Source organism: Myodes glareolus, unplaced genomic scaffold (assembly GCF_982192425.1).
Source record: "Myodes glareolus unplaced genomic scaffold, mMyoGla1.1 HAP1_SCAFFOLD_37, whole genome shotgun sequence".
Classification (NCBI taxonomy): Eukaryota; Metazoa; Chordata; class Mammalia; order Rodentia; family Cricetidae; genus Myodes; species Myodes glareolus.
Window position 1 is genome coordinate 1,402,040 of NW_028263213.1, and position 16,412 is coordinate 1,418,451.

Consider the following 16,412-nt stretch of genomic DNA (forward strand, 5'->3'; position numbering starts at 1 on the left):
ACACTCCATTCACTTCGCACAGTGAATTGAAGTGTTGGAACAGACTGCTTCTCTTTCAGAGAAACGCATGTGAGTTTTTTGTGAATGCTTGAAAGTAGTTTAAGGCACTTTCAAAGGAAAGTGATTTTCTCTGAAAGGACAGAATTTAGAAAGTGAAGCAACACTCCATTCACTTCGCACAGTGAATTGAAGTGTTTGAACAGTCTGCTTCTCTTTCAGAGAAACGCATGTGAGTTTCTTCCTAATGCTTGCAAGTAGCTTAAGGCACTTTCAAAGGAAAGTGATTTTCTCTGAAAGGACAGCATTTAGAAAGTGAAGCAACACTCCATTCACTTCGCACAGTGAATTGAAGTGTTGGAACAGACTGCTTCTCTTTCAGAGAAATGCATGTGAGTTTCTGTTGAATGCTTGTAAGTAGCTTAAGGCACTTTCAAAGGAAAGTGATTTTCTCTGAAAGGACAGCATTTAGAAAGTGAAGCAACACTCCATTCACTTCGCAGAGTGAATTGAAGTATTGGAACAGACTGCTTCTCTTTCAGAGAAACGCATGTGAGTTTCTGGTGAATGCTTGTAAGTAGCTTAAGGCACTTTCAAAGGAAAGTGATTTTCTCTGAAAGGACAGCATTTAGAAAGTGAAGCAACACTCCATTCACTTCGCACAGTGAATTGAAGTGTTGGAACAGACTGCTTCTCTTTCAGAGAAACGCATGTGAGTTTCTTGTGAATTCTTGCAAGTTGCTTAAGGCACTTTCAAAGGAAAGTGATTTTCTCTGAAAGGACAGCATTTAGAAAGTGAAGCAACACTCCATTCACTTCGCACAGTGAATTGAAGTGTTGGAACAGACTGCTTCTCTTTCAGAGAAACGCATGTGAGTTTTTTGTGAATGCTTGAAAGTAGTTTAAGGCACTTTCAAAGGAAAGTGATTTTCTCTGAAAGGACAGAATTTAGAAAGTGATGCAACACTCCATTCACTTCGCACAGTGAATTGAAGTGTTGGAACAGACTGCTTCTCTTTCAGAGAAACGCATGTGAGTTTCTTGTGAATTCTTGCAAGTTGCTTAAGGCACTTTCAAAGGAAAGTGATTTTCTCTGAAAGGACAGCATTTAGAAAGTGAAGCAAGACTCCATTCACTTCGCACAGTGAATTGAAGTGTTGGAACAGACTGCTTCTCTTTCAGAGAAACGCATGTGAGTTTCTTGTGAATTCTTGCAAGTTGCTTCAGGCACTTTCAAAGGAAAGTGATTTTCTCTGAAAGGACAGCATTTAGAAAGTGAAGCAACACTCCATTCACTTCGCACAGTGAATTGAAGTGTTGGAACAGACTGCTTCTCTTTCAGAGAAACGCATGTGAGTTTTTTGTGAATGCTTGAAAGTAGTTTAAGGCACTTTCAAAGGAAAGTGATTTTCTCTGAAAGGACAGAATTTAGAAAGTGAAGCAACACTCCATTCACTTCCCACAGTGAATTGAAGTGTTTGAACAGTCTGCTTCTCTTTCAGAGAAACGCATGTGAGTTTCTTCCTAATGCTTGCAAGTAGCTTAAGGCACTTTCAAAGGAAAGTGATTTTCTCTGAAAGGACAGCATTTAGAAAGTGAAGCAACACTCCATTCACTTCGAACAGTGAATTGAAGTGTTGGAACAGACTGCTTCTCTTTCAGAGAAACGCATGTGAGTTTCTTGTGAATTCTTGCAAGTTGCTTAAGGCACTTTCAAAGGAAAGTGATTTTCTCTGAAAGGACAGCATTTAGAAAGTGAAGCAAGACTCCATTCACTTCGCACAGTGAATTGAAGTGTTGGAACAGACTGCTTCTCTTTCAGAGAAACGCATGTGAGTTTCTTGTGAATTCTTGCAAGTTGCTTAAGGCACTTTCAAAGGAAAGTGATTTTCTCTAAAGGACAGCATTTAGAAAGTGAAGCAACACTCCATTCACTTCGCACAGTGAATTGAAGTGTTGGAACAGACTGCTTCTCTTTCAGAGAAACGCATGTGAGTTTTTTGTGAATGCTTGAAAGTAGTTTAAGGCACTTTCAAAGGAAAGTGATTTTCTCTGAAAGGACAGAATTTAGAAAGTGAAGCAACACTCCATTCACTTCGCACAGTGAATTGAAGTGTTTGAACAGTCTGCTTCTCTTTCAGAGAAACGCATGTGAGTTTCTGGTGAATGCTTGTAAGTAGCTTAAGGCACTTTCAAAGGAAAGTGATTTTCTCTGAAAGGACAGCATTTAGAAAGTGAAGCAACACTCCATTCACTTCGAACAGTGAATTGAAGTGTTGGAACAGACTGCTTCTCTTTCAGAGAAACGCATGTGAGTTTCTGGTGAATGCTTGTAAGAAGCTTAAGGCACTTTCAAAGGGAAGTGATTTTCTCTGAAAGGACAGCATTTAGAAACTGAAGCAACACTCAATTCACTTCGCACAGTGAATTGAAGTGTTGGAACAGACAGCTTCTCTTTAAGTGAAACGCATGTGAGTTTTTTGTGAATGCTTGAAATTAGTTTAAGGCACTTTCAAAGGAAAGTGATTTTCTCTGAAAGGACAGAATTTAGAAAGTGATGCAACACTCCATTCATTTCGCACAGTGAATTGAAGTGTTGGAACAGAATGCTTCTCTTTCAAAGAAACGCATGTGAGTTTCTTCCTAATGCTTGTAAGTAGCTTAAGGCACTTTCAAAGGAAAGTGATTTTCTCTGAAAGGACAGCATTTAGAAAGTGAAGCAACACTCCATTCCCTTCGTGCAGTGAATTGAAGTGTTGGAACAGAGTGCTTCTCTTTCATAGAAACGCATTAGTGTTTCTTGTGAATGCTTGCAAGTGGCTTAAGCACTTTCAAAGGAAAGTGATTTTCTCTGAAAGGACAGCATTTAGAAAGTGAAGCAACACTCCATTCACTTCACACAGTGAATTGAAGTGTTGGAACAGACTGCTTCTCTTTCCGAGAAACGCATGTGAGTTTCTTGTGAATTCTTGCAAGTTGCTTCAGGCACTTTCATAGGAAAGTGATTTTCTCTGAAAGGACAGCATTTAGAAAGTGAAGCAACACTCCATTCACTTCGCACAGTGAATTGAAGTGTTGGAACAGACTGCTTCTCTTTCAGAGAAACGCATGTGAGTTTTTTGTGAATGCTTGAAAGTAGTTTAAGGCACTTTCAAAGGAAAGTGATTTTCTCTGAAAGGACAGAATTTAGAAAGTGAAACAACACTCCATTCACTTCGCACAGTGAATTGAAGTGTTTGAACAGTCTGCTTCTCTTTCAGAGAAACGCATGTGAGTTTCTTCCTAATGCTTGCAAGTAGCTTAAGGCACTTTCAAAGGAAAGTGATTTTCTCTGAAAGGACAGCATTTAGAAAGTGATGCAACACTCCATTCACTTCGCACAGTGAATTGAAGTGTTGGAACAGACTGCTTCTCTTTCAGAGAAATGCATGTGAGTTTCTGTTGAATGCTTGTAAGTAGCTTAAGGCACTTTCAAAGGAAAGTGATTTTCTCTGAAAAGACAGCATTTAGAAAGTGAAGCAACACTCCATTCACTTCGCAGAGTGAATTGAAGTATTGGAACAGACTGCTTCTCTTTCAGAGAAACGCATGTGAGTTTCTGGTGAATGCTTGTAAGTAGCTTAAGGCACTTTCAAAGGAAAGTGATTTTCTCTGAAAGGACAGCATTTAGAAAGTGAAGCAACACTCCATTCACTTCGCACAGTGAATTGAAGTGTTGGAACAGACTGCTTCTCTTTCAGAGAAACGCATGTGAGTTTCTTGTGAATTCTTGCAAGTTGCTTAAGGCACTTTCAAAGGAAAGTGATTTTCTCTGAAAGGACAGCATTTAGAAAGTGAAGCAACACTCCATTCACTTCGCACAGTGAATTGAAGTGTTGGAACAGACTGCTTCTCTTTCAGAGAAACGCATGTGAGTTTTTTGTGAATGCTTGAAAGTAGTTTAAGGCACTTTCAAAGGAAAGTGATATTCTCTGAAAGGACAGAATTTAGAAAGTGATGCAACACTCCATTCACTTCGCACAGTGAATTGAAGTGTTGGAACAGACTGCTTCTCTTTCAGAGAAACGCATGTGAGTTTCTTGTGAATTCTTGCAAGTTGCTTAAGGCACTTTCAAAGGAAAGTGATTTTCTCTGAAAGGACAGCATTTAGAAAGTGAAGCAAGACTCCATTCACTTCGCACAGTGAATTGAAGTGTTGGAACAGACTGCTTCTCTTTCAGAGAAACGCATGTGAGTTTCTTGTGAATGCTTGAAAGTATTTTAAGGCACTTTCAAAGGAAAGTGATTTTCTCTGAAAGGACAGAATTTAGAAAGTGAAGCAACACTCCATTCACTTCCCACAGTGAATTGAAGTGTTTGAACAGTCTGCTTCTCTTTCAGAGAAACGCATGTGAGTTTCTTCCTAATGCTTGCAAGTAGCTTAAGGCACTTTCAAAGTAAAGTGATTTTCTCTGAAAGGACAGCATTTAGAAAGTGAAGCAACACTCCATTCACTTCGAACAGTGAATTGAAGTGTTGGAACAGACTGCTTCTCTTTCAGAGAAACGCATGTGAGTTTCTGGTGAATGCATGTAAGAAGCTTAAGGCACTTTCAAAGGAAAGTGATTTTCTCTGAAAGGACAGCATTTAGAAACTGAAGCAACACTCCATTCACTTTGCACAGTGAATTGAAGTGTTGGAACAGACAGCTTCTCTTTAAGAGAAACGCATGTGAGTTTTTTGTGAATGCTTGAAATTAGTTTAAGGCACTTTCAAAGGAAAGTGATTTTCTCTGAAAGGACAGAATTTAGAAAGTGATGCAACACTCCATTCATTTCGCACAGTGAATTGAAGTGTTGGAACAGACTGCTTCTCTTTCAGAGAAACGCATGTGAGTTTCTTCCTAATGCTTGTAAGTAGCTTAAGGCACTTTCAAAGGAAAGTGATTTTCTCTGAAAGGACAGCATTTAGAAAGTGAAGCAACACTCCATTCCCTTCGTGCAGTGAATTGAAGTGTTGGAACCGAGTGCTTCTATTTCATAGAAACGCATTAGTGTTTCTTGTGAATGCTTGCAAGTGGCTTAAGGCACTTTCAAAGGAAAGTGATTTTCTCTGAAAGGACAGCATTTAGAAAGTGAAGCAACACTCCATTCACTTCGCACAGTGAATTGAAGTGTTGGAACAGACTGCTTCTCTTTCCGAGAAACGCATGTGAGTTTCTTGTGAATTCTTGCAAGTTGCTTCAGGCACTTTCATAGGAAAGTGATTTTCTCTGAAAGGACAGCATTTAGAAAGTGAAGTAACACTCCATTCACTTCGCACAGTGAATTGAAGTGTTGGAACAGACTGCTTCTCTTTCAGAGAAACGCATGTGAGTTTTTTGTGAATGCTTGAAAGTAGTTTAAGGCACTTTCAAAGGAAAGTGATTTTCTCTGAAAGGACAGAATTTAGAAAGTGAAGCAACACTCCATTCACTTCGCACAGTGAATTGAAGTGTTTGAACAGTCTGCTTCTCTTTCAGAGAAACGCATGTGAGTTTCTTCCTAATGCTTGCAAGTAGCTTAAGGCACTTTCAAAGGAAAGTGATTTTCTCTGAAAGGACAGCATTTAGAAAGTGAAGCAACACTCCATTCACTTCGCACAGTGAATTGAAGTGTTGGAACAGACTGCTTCTCTTTCAGAGAAATGCATGTGAGTTTCTGTTGAATGCTTGTAAGTAGCTTAAGGCACTTTCAAAGGAAAGTGATTTTCTCTGAAAGGACAGCATTTAGAAAGTGAAGCAACACTCCATTCACTTCGCAGAGTGAATTGAAGTATTGGAACAGACTGCTTCTCTTTCAGAGAAACGCATGTGAGTTTCTGGTGAATGCTTGTAAGTAGCTTAAGGCACTTTCAAAGGAAAGTGATTTTCTCTGAAAGGACAGCATTTAGAAAGTGAAGCAACACTCCATTCACTTCGCACAGTGAATTGAAGTGTTGGAACAGACTGCTTCTCTTTCAGAGAAACGCATGTGAGTTTCTTGTGAATTCTTGCAAGTTGCTTAAGGCACTTTCAAAGGAAAGTGATTTTCTCTGAAAGGACAGCATTTAGAAAGTGAAGCAACACTCCATTCACTTCGCACAGTGAATTGAAGTGTTGGAACAGACTGCTTCTCTTTCAGAGAAACGCATGTGAGTTTTTTGTGAATGCTTGAAAGTAGTTTAAGGCACTTTCAAAGGAAAGTGATTTTCTCTGAAAGGACAGAATTTAGAAAGTGATGCAACACTCCATTCACTTCGCACAGTGAATTGAAGTGTTTGAACAGTCTGCTTCTCTTTCAGAGAAACGCATGTGAGTTTCTTCCTAATGCTTGCAAGTAGCTTAAGGCACTTTCAAAGGAAAGTGATTTTCTCTGAAAGGACAGCATTTAGAAAGTGAAGCAACACTCCATTCACTTCGAACAGTGAATTGAAGTGTTGGAACAGACTGCTTCTCTTTCAGAGAAACGCATGTGAGTTTCTGGTGAATGCTTGTAAGAAGCTTAAGGCACTTTCAAAGGAAAGTGATTTTCTCTGAAAGGACAGCATTTAGAAAGTGAAACAACACTCCATTCACTTCGCACAGTGAATTGAAGTGTTGGAACAGACTGCTTCTCTTTCAGAGAAACGCATGTGAGTTTTTTGTGAATGCTTGAAAGTAGTTTAAGGCACTTTCAAAGGAAAGTGATTTTCTCTGAAAGGACAGAATTTAGAAAGTGAAGCAACACTCCATTCACTTCCCACAGTGAATTGAAGTGTTTGAACAGTCTGCTTCTCTTTCAGAGAAACGCATGTGAGTTTCTTCCTAATGCTTGCAAGTAGCTTAAGGCACTTTCAAAGTAAAGTGATTTTCTCTGAAAGGACAGCATTTAGAAAGTGAAGCAACACTCCATTCACTTCGAACAGTGAATTGAAGTGTTGGAACAGACTGCTTCTCTTTCAGAGAAACGCATGTGAGTTTCTGGTGAATGCATGTAAGAAGCTTAAGGCACTTTCAAAGGAAAGTGATTTTCCCTGAAAGGACAGCATTTAGAAACTGAAGCAACACTCCATTCACTTCGCACAGTGAATTGAAGTGTTGGAACAGACAGCTTCTCTTTAAGAGAAACGCATGTGAGTTTTTTGTGAATGCTTGAAATTAGTTTAAGGCACTTTCAAAGGAAAGTGATTTTCTCTGAAAGGACAGAATTTAGAAAGTGATGCAACACTCCATTCATTTCGCACAGTGAATTGAAGTGTTGGAACAGACTGCTTCTCTTTCAGAGAAACGCATGTGAGTTTCTTCCTAATGCTTGTAAGTAGCTTAAGGCACTTTTAAAGGAAAGTGATTTTCTCTGAAAGGACAGCATTTAGAAAGTGAAGCAACACTCCATTCCCTTCGTGCAGTGAATTGAAGTGTTGGAACAGAGTGCTTCTCTTTCATAGAAACGCATTAGTGTTTCTTGTGAATGCTTGCAAGTGGCTTAAGGCACTTTCAAAGGAAAGTGATTTTCTCTGAAAGGACAGCATTTAGAAAGTGAAGCAACACTCCATTCACTTCGCACAGTGAATTGAAGTGTTGGAACAGACTGCTTCTCTTTCCGAGAAACGCATGTGAGTTTCTTGTGAATTCTTGCAAGTTGCTTCAGGCACTTTCATAGGAAAGTGATTTTCTCTGAAAGGACAGCATTTAGAAAGTGAAGCAACACTCCATTCACTTCGCACAGTGAATTGAAGTGTTGGAACAGACTGCTTCTCTTTCAGAGAAACGCATGTGAGTTTTTTGTGAATGCTTGAAAGTAGTTTAAGGCACTTTCAAAGGAAAGTGATTTTCTCTGAAAGGACAGAATTTAGAAAGTGAAGCAACACTCCATTCACTTCGCACAGTGAATTGAAGTGTTTGAACAGTCTGCTTCTCTTTCAGAGAAACGCATGTGAGTTTCTTCCTAATGCTTGCAAGTAGCTTAAGGCACTTTCAAAGGAAAGTGATTTTCTCTGAAAGGACAGCATTTAGAAAGTGAAGCAACACTCCATTCACTTCGCACAGTGAATTGAAGTGTTGGAACAGACTGCTTCTCTTTCAGAGAAATGCATGTGAGTTTCTGTTGAATGCTTGTAAGTAGCTTAAGGCACTTTCAAAGGAAAGTGATTTTCTCTGAAAGGACAGCATTTAGAAAGTGAAGCAACACTCCATTCACTTCGCAGAGTGAATTGAAGTATTGGAACAGACTGCTTCTCTTTCAGAGAAACGCATGTGAGTTTCTGGTGAATGCTTGTAAGTAGCTTAAGGCACTTTCAAAGGAAAGTGATTTTCTCTGAAAGGACAGCATTTAGAAAGTGAAGCAACACTCCATTCACTTCGCACAGTGAATTGAAGTGTTGGAACAGACTGCTTCTCTTTCAGAGAAACGCATGTGAGTTTCTTGTGAATTCTTGCAAGTTGCTTAAGGCACTTTCAAAGGAAAGTGATTTTCTCTGAAAGGACAGCATTTAGAAAGTGAAGCAACACTCCATTCACTTCGCACAGTGAATTGAAGTGTTGGAACAGACTGCTTCTCTTTCAGAGAAACGCATGTGAGTTTTTTGTGAATGCTTGAAAGTAGTTTAAGGCACTTTCAAAGGAAAGTGATTTTCTCTGAAAGGACAGAATTTAGAAAGTGATGCAACACTCCATTCACTTCGCACAGTGAATTGAAGTGTTGGAACAGACTGCTTCTCTTTCAGAGAAACGCATGTGAGTTTCTTGTGAATTCTTGCAAGTTGCTTAAGGCACTTTCAAAGGAAAGTGATTTTCTCTGAAAGGACAGCATTTAGAAAGTGAAGCAAGACTCCATTCACTTCGCACAGTGAATTGAAGTGTTGGAACAGACTGCTTCTCTTTCAGAGAAACGCATGTGAGTTTCTGGTGAATTCTTGCAAGTTGCTTCAGGCACTTTCAAAGGAAAGTGATTTTCTCTGAAAGGACAGCATTTAGAAAGTGAAGCAACACTCCATTCACTTCGCACAGTGAATTGAAGTGTTGGAACAGACTGCTTCTCTTTCAGAGAAACGCATGTGAGTTTTTTGTGAATGCTTAAAAGTAGTTTAAGGCACTTTCAAAGGAAAGTGATTTTCTCTGAAAGGACAGAATTTAGAAAGTGAAGCAACACTCCATTCACTTCCCACAGTGAATTGAAGTGTTTGAACAGTCTGCTTCTCTTTCAGAGAAACGCATGTGAGTTTCTTCCTAATGCTTGCAAGTAGCTTAAGGCACTTTCAAAGGAAAGTGATTTTCTCTGAAAGGACAGCATTTAGAAAGTGAAGCAACACTCCATTCACTTCGAACAGTGAATTGAAGTGTTGGAACAGACTGCTTCTCTTTCAGAGAAACGCATGTGAGTTTCTTGTGAATTCTTGCAAGTTGCTTAAGGCACTTTCAAAGGAAAGTGATTTTCTCTGAAAGGACAGCATTTAGAAAGTGAAGCAAGACTCCATTCACTTCGCACAGTGAATTGAAGTGTTGGAACAGACTGCTTCTCTTTCAGAGAAACGCATGTGAGTTTCTTGTGAATTCTTGCAAGTTGCTTAAGGCACTTTCAAAGGAAAGTGATTTTCTCTAAAGGACAGCATTTAGAAAGTGAAGCAACACTCCATTCACTTCGCACAGTGAATTGAAGTGTTGGAACAGACTGCTTCTCTTTCAGAGAAACGCATGTGAGTTTTTTGTGAATGCTTGAAAGTAGTTTAAGGCACTTTCAAAGGAAAGTGATTTTCTCTGAAAGGACAGAATTTAGAAAGTGAAGCAACACTCCATTCACTTCGCACAGTGAATTGAAGTGTTTGAACAGTCTGCTTCTCTTTCAGAGAAACGCATGTGAGTTTCTGGTGAATGCTTGTAAGTAGCTTAAGGCACTTTCAAAGGAAAGTGATTTTCTCTGAAAGGACAGCATTTAGAAAGTGAAGCAACACTCCATTCACTTCGAACAGTGAATTGAAGTGTTGGAACAGACTGCTTCTCTTTCAGAGAAACGCATGTGAGTTTCTGGTGAATGCTTGTAAGAAGCTTAAGGCACTTTCAAAGGGAAGTGATTTTCTCTGAAAGGACAGCATTTAGAAACTGAAGCAACACTCAATTCACTTCGCACAGTGAATTGAAGTGTTGGAACAGACAGCTTCTCTTTAAGTGAAACGCATGTGAGTTTTTTGTGAATGCTTGAAATTAGTTTAAGGCACTTTCAAAGGAAAGTGATTTTCTCTGAAAGGACAGAATTTAGAAAGTGATGCAACACTCCATTCATTTCGCACAGTGAATTGAAGTGTTGGAACAGAATGCTTCTCTTTCAAAGAAACGCATGTGAGTTTCTTCCTAATGCTTGTAAGTAGCTTAAGGCACTTTCAAAGGAAAGTGATTTTCTCTGAAAGGACAGCATTTAGAAAGTGAAGCAACACTCCATTCCCTTCGTGCAGTGAATTGAAGTGTTGGAACAGAGTGCTTCTCTTTCATAGAAACGCATTAGTGTTTCTTGTGAATGCTTGCAAGTGGCTTAAGCACTTTCAAAGGAAAGTGATTTTCTCTGAAAGGACAGCATTTAGAAAGTGAAGCAACACTCCATTCACTTCACACAGTGAATTGAAGTGTTGGAACAGACTGCTTCTCTTTCCAAGAAACGCATGTGAGTTTCTTGTGAATTCTTGCAAGTTGCTTCAGGCACTTTCATAGGAAAGTGATTTTCTCTGAAAGGACAGCATTTAGAAAGTGAAGCAACACTCCATTCACTTCGCACAGTGAATTGAAGTGTTGGAACAGACTGCTTCTCTTTCAGAGAAACGCATGTGAGTTTCTTGTGAATTCTTGCAAGTTGCTTAAGGCACTTTCAAAGGAAAGTGATTTTCTCTGAAAGGACAGCATTTAGAAAGTGAAGCAACACTCCATTCACTTCGCACAGTGAATTGAAGTGTTGGAACAGACTGCTTCTCTTTCAGAGAAACGCATGTGAGTTTTTTGTGAATGCTTGAAAGAAGTTTAAGGCACTTTCAAAGGAAAGTGATTTTCTCTGAAAGGACAGAATTTAGAAAGTGATGCAACACTCCATTCACTTCGCACAGTGAATTGAAGTGTTGGAACAGACTGCTTCTCTTTCAGAGAAACGCATGTGAGTTTCTTGTGAATTCTTGCAAGTTGCTTAAGGCACTTTCAAAGGAAAGTGATTTTCTCTGAAAGGACAGCATTTAGAAACTGAAGCAACACTCCATTCACTTCGCACAGTGAATTGAAGTGTTGGAACAGACTGCTTCTCTTTCAGAGAAACGCATGTGAGTTTCTTGTGAATTCTTGCAAGTTGCTTAAGGCACTTTCAAAGGAAAGTGATTTTCTCTGAAAGGACAGCATTTAGAAAGTGAAGCAACACTCCATTCACTTCGCACAGTGAATTGAAGTGTTGGAACAGACTGCTTCTCTTTCAGAGAAACGCATGTGAGTTTTTTGTGAATGCTTGAAAGTAGTTTAAGGCACTTTCAAAGGAAAGTGATTTTCTCTGAAAGGACAGAATTTAGAAAGTGAAGCAACACTCCATTCACTTCGCACAGTGAATTGAAGTGTTTGAACAGTCTGCTTCTCTTTCAGAGAAACGCATGTGAGTTTCTGGTGAATGCTTGTAAGTAGCTTAAGGCACTTTCAAAGGAAAGTGATTTTCTCTGAAAGGACAGCATTTAGAAAGTGAAGCAACACTCCATTCACTTCGAACAGTGAATTGAAGTGTTGGAACAGACTGCTTCTCTTTCAGAGAAACGCATGTGAGTTTCTGGTGAATGCTTGTAAGAAGCTTAAGGCACTTTCAAAGGGAAGTGATTTTCTCTGAAAGGACAGCATTTAGAAACTGAAGCAACACTCAATTCACTTCGCACAGTGAATTGAAGTGTTGGAACAGACAGCTTCTCTTTAAGTGAAACGCATGTGAGTTTTTTGTGAATGCTTGAAATTAGTTTAAGGCACTTTCAAAGGAAAGTGATTTTCTCTGAAAGGACAGAATTTAGAAAGTGATGCAACACTCCATTCATTTCGCACAGTGAATTGAAGTGTTGGAACAGAATGCTTCTCTTTCAAAGAAACGCATGTGAGTTTCTTCCTAATGCTTGTAAGTAGCTTAAGGCACTTTCAAAGGAAAGTGATTTTCTCTGAAAGGACAGCATTTAGAAAGTGAAGCAACACTCCATTCCCTTCGTGCAGTGAATTGAAGTGTTGGAACAGAGTGCTTCTCTTTCATAGAAACGCATTAGTGTTTCTTGTGAATGCTTGCAAGTGGCTTAAGCACTTTCAAAGGAAAGTGATTTTCTCTGAAAGGACAGCATTTAGAAAGTGAAGCAACACTCCATTCACTTCACACAGTGAATTGAAGTGTTGGAACAGACTGCTTCTCTTTCCGAGAAACGCATGTGAGTTTCTTGTGAATTCTTGCAAGTTGCTTCAGGCACTTTCATAGGAAAGTGATTTTCTATGAAAGGACAGCATTTAGAAAGTGAAGCAACACTCCATTCACTTCGCACAGTGAATTGAAGTGTTGGAACAGACTGCTTCTCTTTCAGAGAAACGCATGTGAGATTTTTGTGAATGCTTGAAAGTAGTTTAAGGCACTTTCAAAGGAAAGTGATTTTCTCTGAAAGGACAGCATTTAGAAAGTGAAGCAACACTCCATTCCCTTCGCGCAATGAATTGAAGTGTTGGAACAGACTGCTTCTCTTTCAGAGAAATGCATGTGAGTTTCTGTTGAATGCTTGTCAGTAGCTTAAGGCTCTTTCAAAGGAAAGTGATTTTCTCTGAAAGGACAGCATTTAGAAAGTAAAGCAACACTCCATTCCCTTCGCGCAATGAATTGAAGTGTTGGAACAGACTGCTTCTCTTTCATAGAAACGCATTAGTGTTTCTTGTGAATGCTTGTAAGAAGCTTAAGGCACTTTCAAAGGAAAGTGATTTTCTCTGAAAGGACAGCATTTACAAAGTGAAGCAACACGCCATTCACTTCGCACAGTGAATTGAAGTGTTGGAACAGACTGCTTCTCTTTCAGAGAAACGCATGTGAGTTTCTGTTGAATGCTTGCAAGTTGCTTAAGGCACTTTCAAAGGAAAGTGATTTTCTCTGAAGAGACAGCATTTAGAAAGTGAAGCAACACTCCATTCACTTCCCACAGTGAATTGAAGTGTTTGAACAGTCTGCTTCTCTTTCAGAGAAACGCATGTGAGTTTCTTCCTAATGCTTGCAAGTAGCTTAAGGCACTTTCAAAGTAAAGTGATTTTCTCTGAAAGGACAGCATTTAGAAAGTGAAGCAACACTCCATTCACTTCGAACAGTGAATTGAAGTGTTGGAACAGACTGCTTCTCTTTCAGAGAAACGCATGTGAGTTTCTGGTGAATGCATGTAAGAAGCTTAAGGCACTTTCAAAGGAAAGTGATTTTCTCTGAAAGGACAGCATTTAGAAACTGAAGCAACACTCCATTCACTTCGCACAGTGAATTGAAGTGTTGGAACAGACAGCTTCTCTTTAAGAGAAACGCATGTGAGTTTTTTGTGAATGCTTGAAATTAGTTTAAGGCACTTTCAAAGGAAAGTGATTTTCTCTGAAAGGACAGAATTTAGAAAGTGATGCAACACTCCATTCACCTCGCACAGTGAATTGAAGTGTTGGAACAGACTGCTTCTCTTTCAGAGAAACGCATGTGAGTTTCTTCCTAATGCTTGTAAGTAGCTTAAGGCACTTTCAAAGGAAAGTGATTTTCTCTGAAAGGACAGCATTTACAAAGTGAAGCAACACTCCATTCCCTTCGTGCAGTGAATTGAAGTGTTGGAACAGAGTGCTTCTATTTCATAGAAACGCATTAGTGTTTCTTGTGAATGCTTGCAAGTGGCTTAAGGCACTTTCAAAGGAAAGTGATTTTCTCTGAACGGACAGCATTTAGAAAGTGAAGCAACACTCCATTCACTTCGCACAGTGAATTGAAGTGTTGGAACAGACTGCTTCTCTTTCAGAGAAACGCATGTGAGTTTTTTGTGAATGCTTGAAAGTAGTTTAAGGCACTTTCAAAGGAAAGTGATTTTCTCTGAAAGGACAGCATTTAGAAAGTGAAGCAACACTCCATTCACTTCGCACAGCGAATTGAAGTGTTGGAACAGACTGCTTCTCTTTCCGAGAAACGCATGTGAGTTTCTTGTGAATTCTTGCAAGTTGCTTCAGGCACTTTCATAGGAAAGTGATTTTCTCTGAAAGGACAGCATTTAGAAAGTGAAGCAACACTCCATTCACTTCGCACAGTGAATTGAAGTGTTGGAACAGACTGCTTCTCTTTCAGAGAAACGCATGTGAGTTTTTTGTGAATGCTTGAAAGTAGTTTAAGGCACTTTCAAAGGAAAGTGATTTTCTCTGAATGGACAGAATTTAGAAAGTGAAGCAACACTCCATTCACTTCGCACAGTGAATTGAAGTGTTTGAACAGTCTGCTTCTCTTTCAGAGAAACGCATGTGAGTTTCTTCCTAATGCTTGCAAGTAGCTTAAGGCACTTTCAAAGGAAAGTGATTTTCTCTGAAAGGACAGCATTTAGAAAGTGAAGCAACACTCCATTCACTTCGCACAGTGAATTGAAGTGTTGGAACAGACTGCTTCTCTTTCAGAGAAATGCATGTGAGTTTCTGTTGAATGCTTGTAAGTAGCTTAAGGCACTTTCAAAGGAAAGTGATTTTCCCTGAAAGGACAGCATTTAGAAACTGAAGCAACACTCCATTCACTTCGCACAGTGAATTGAAGTGTTGGAACAGACAGCTTCTCTTTAAGAGAAACGCATGTGAGTTTTTTGTGAATGCTTGAAATTAGTTTAAGGCATTTTCAAAGGAAAGTGATTTTCTCTGAAAGGACAGAATTTAGAAAGTGATGCAACACTCCATTCATTTCGCACAGTGAATTGAAGTGTTGGAACAGACTGCTTCTCTTTCAGAGAAACGCATGTGAGTTTCTTCCTAATGCTTGTAAGTAGCTTAAGGCACTTTCAAAGGAAAGTGATTTTCTCTGAAAGGACAGCATTTAGAAAGTGAAGCAACACTCCATTCCCTTCGTGCAGTGAATTGAAGTGTTGGAACAGAGTGCTTCTCTTTCATAGAAACGCATTAGTGTTTCTTGTGAATGCTTGCAAGTGGCTTAAGGCACTTTCAAAGGAAAGTGATTTTCTCTGAAAGGACAGCATTTAGAAAGTGAAGCAACACTCCATTCACTTCGCACAGTGAATTGAAGTGTTGGAACAGACTGCTTCTCTTTCCGAGAAACGCATGTGAGTTTCTTGTGAATTCTTGCAAGTTGCTTCAGGCACTTTCATAGGAAAGTGATTTTCTCTGAAAGGACAGCATTTAGAAAGTGAAGCAACACTCCATTCACTTCGCACAGTGAATTGAAGTGTTGGAACAGACTGCTTCTCTTTCAGAGAAACGCATGTGAGTTTTTTGTGAATGCTTGAAAGTAGTTTAAGGCACTTTCAAAGGAAAGTGATTTTCTCTGAAAGGACAGAATTTAGAAAGTGAAGCAACACTCCATTCACTTCGCACAGTGAATTGAAGTGTTTGAACAGTCTGCTTCTCTTTCAGAGAAACACATGTGAGTTTCTTCCTAATGCTTGCAAGTAGCTTAAGGCACTTTCAAAGGAAAGTGATTTTCTCTGAAAGGACAGCATTTAGAAAGTGAAGCAACACTCCATTCACTTCGCACAGTGAATTGAAGTGTTGGAACAGACTGCTTCTCTTTCAGAGAAATGCATGTGAGTTTCTGTTGAATGCTTGTAAGTAGCTTAAGGCACTTTCAAAGGAAAGTGATTTTCTCTGAAAGGACAGCATTTAGAAAGTGAAGCAACACTCCATTCACTTCGCAGAGTGAATTGAAGTATTGGAACAGACTGCTTCTCTTTCAGAGAAACGCATGTGAGTTTCTGGTGAATGCTTGTAAGTAGCTTAAGGCACTTTCAAAGGAAAGTGATTTTCTCTGAAAGGACAGCATTTAGAAAGTGAAGCAACACTCCATTCACTTCGCACAGTGAATTGAAGTGTTGGAACAGACTGCTTCTCTTTCAGAGAAACGCATGTGAGTTTCTTGTGAATTCTTGCAAGTTGCTTAAGGCACTTTCAAAGGAAAGTGATTTTCTCTGAAAGGACAGCATTTAGAAAGTGAAGCAACACTCCATTCACTTCGCACAGTGAATTGAAGTGTTGGAACAGACTGCTTCTCTTTCAGAGAAACGCATGTGAGTTTTTTGTGAATGCTTGAAAGTAGTTTAAGGCACTTTCAAAGGAAAGTGATTTTCTCTGAAAGGACAGAATTTAGAAAGTGATGCAACACTCCATTCACTTCGCACAGTGAATTGAAGTGTTGGAACAGACTGCTTCTCTTTCAGAGAAACGCATGTGAGTTTCTTGTGAATTCTTGCAAGTT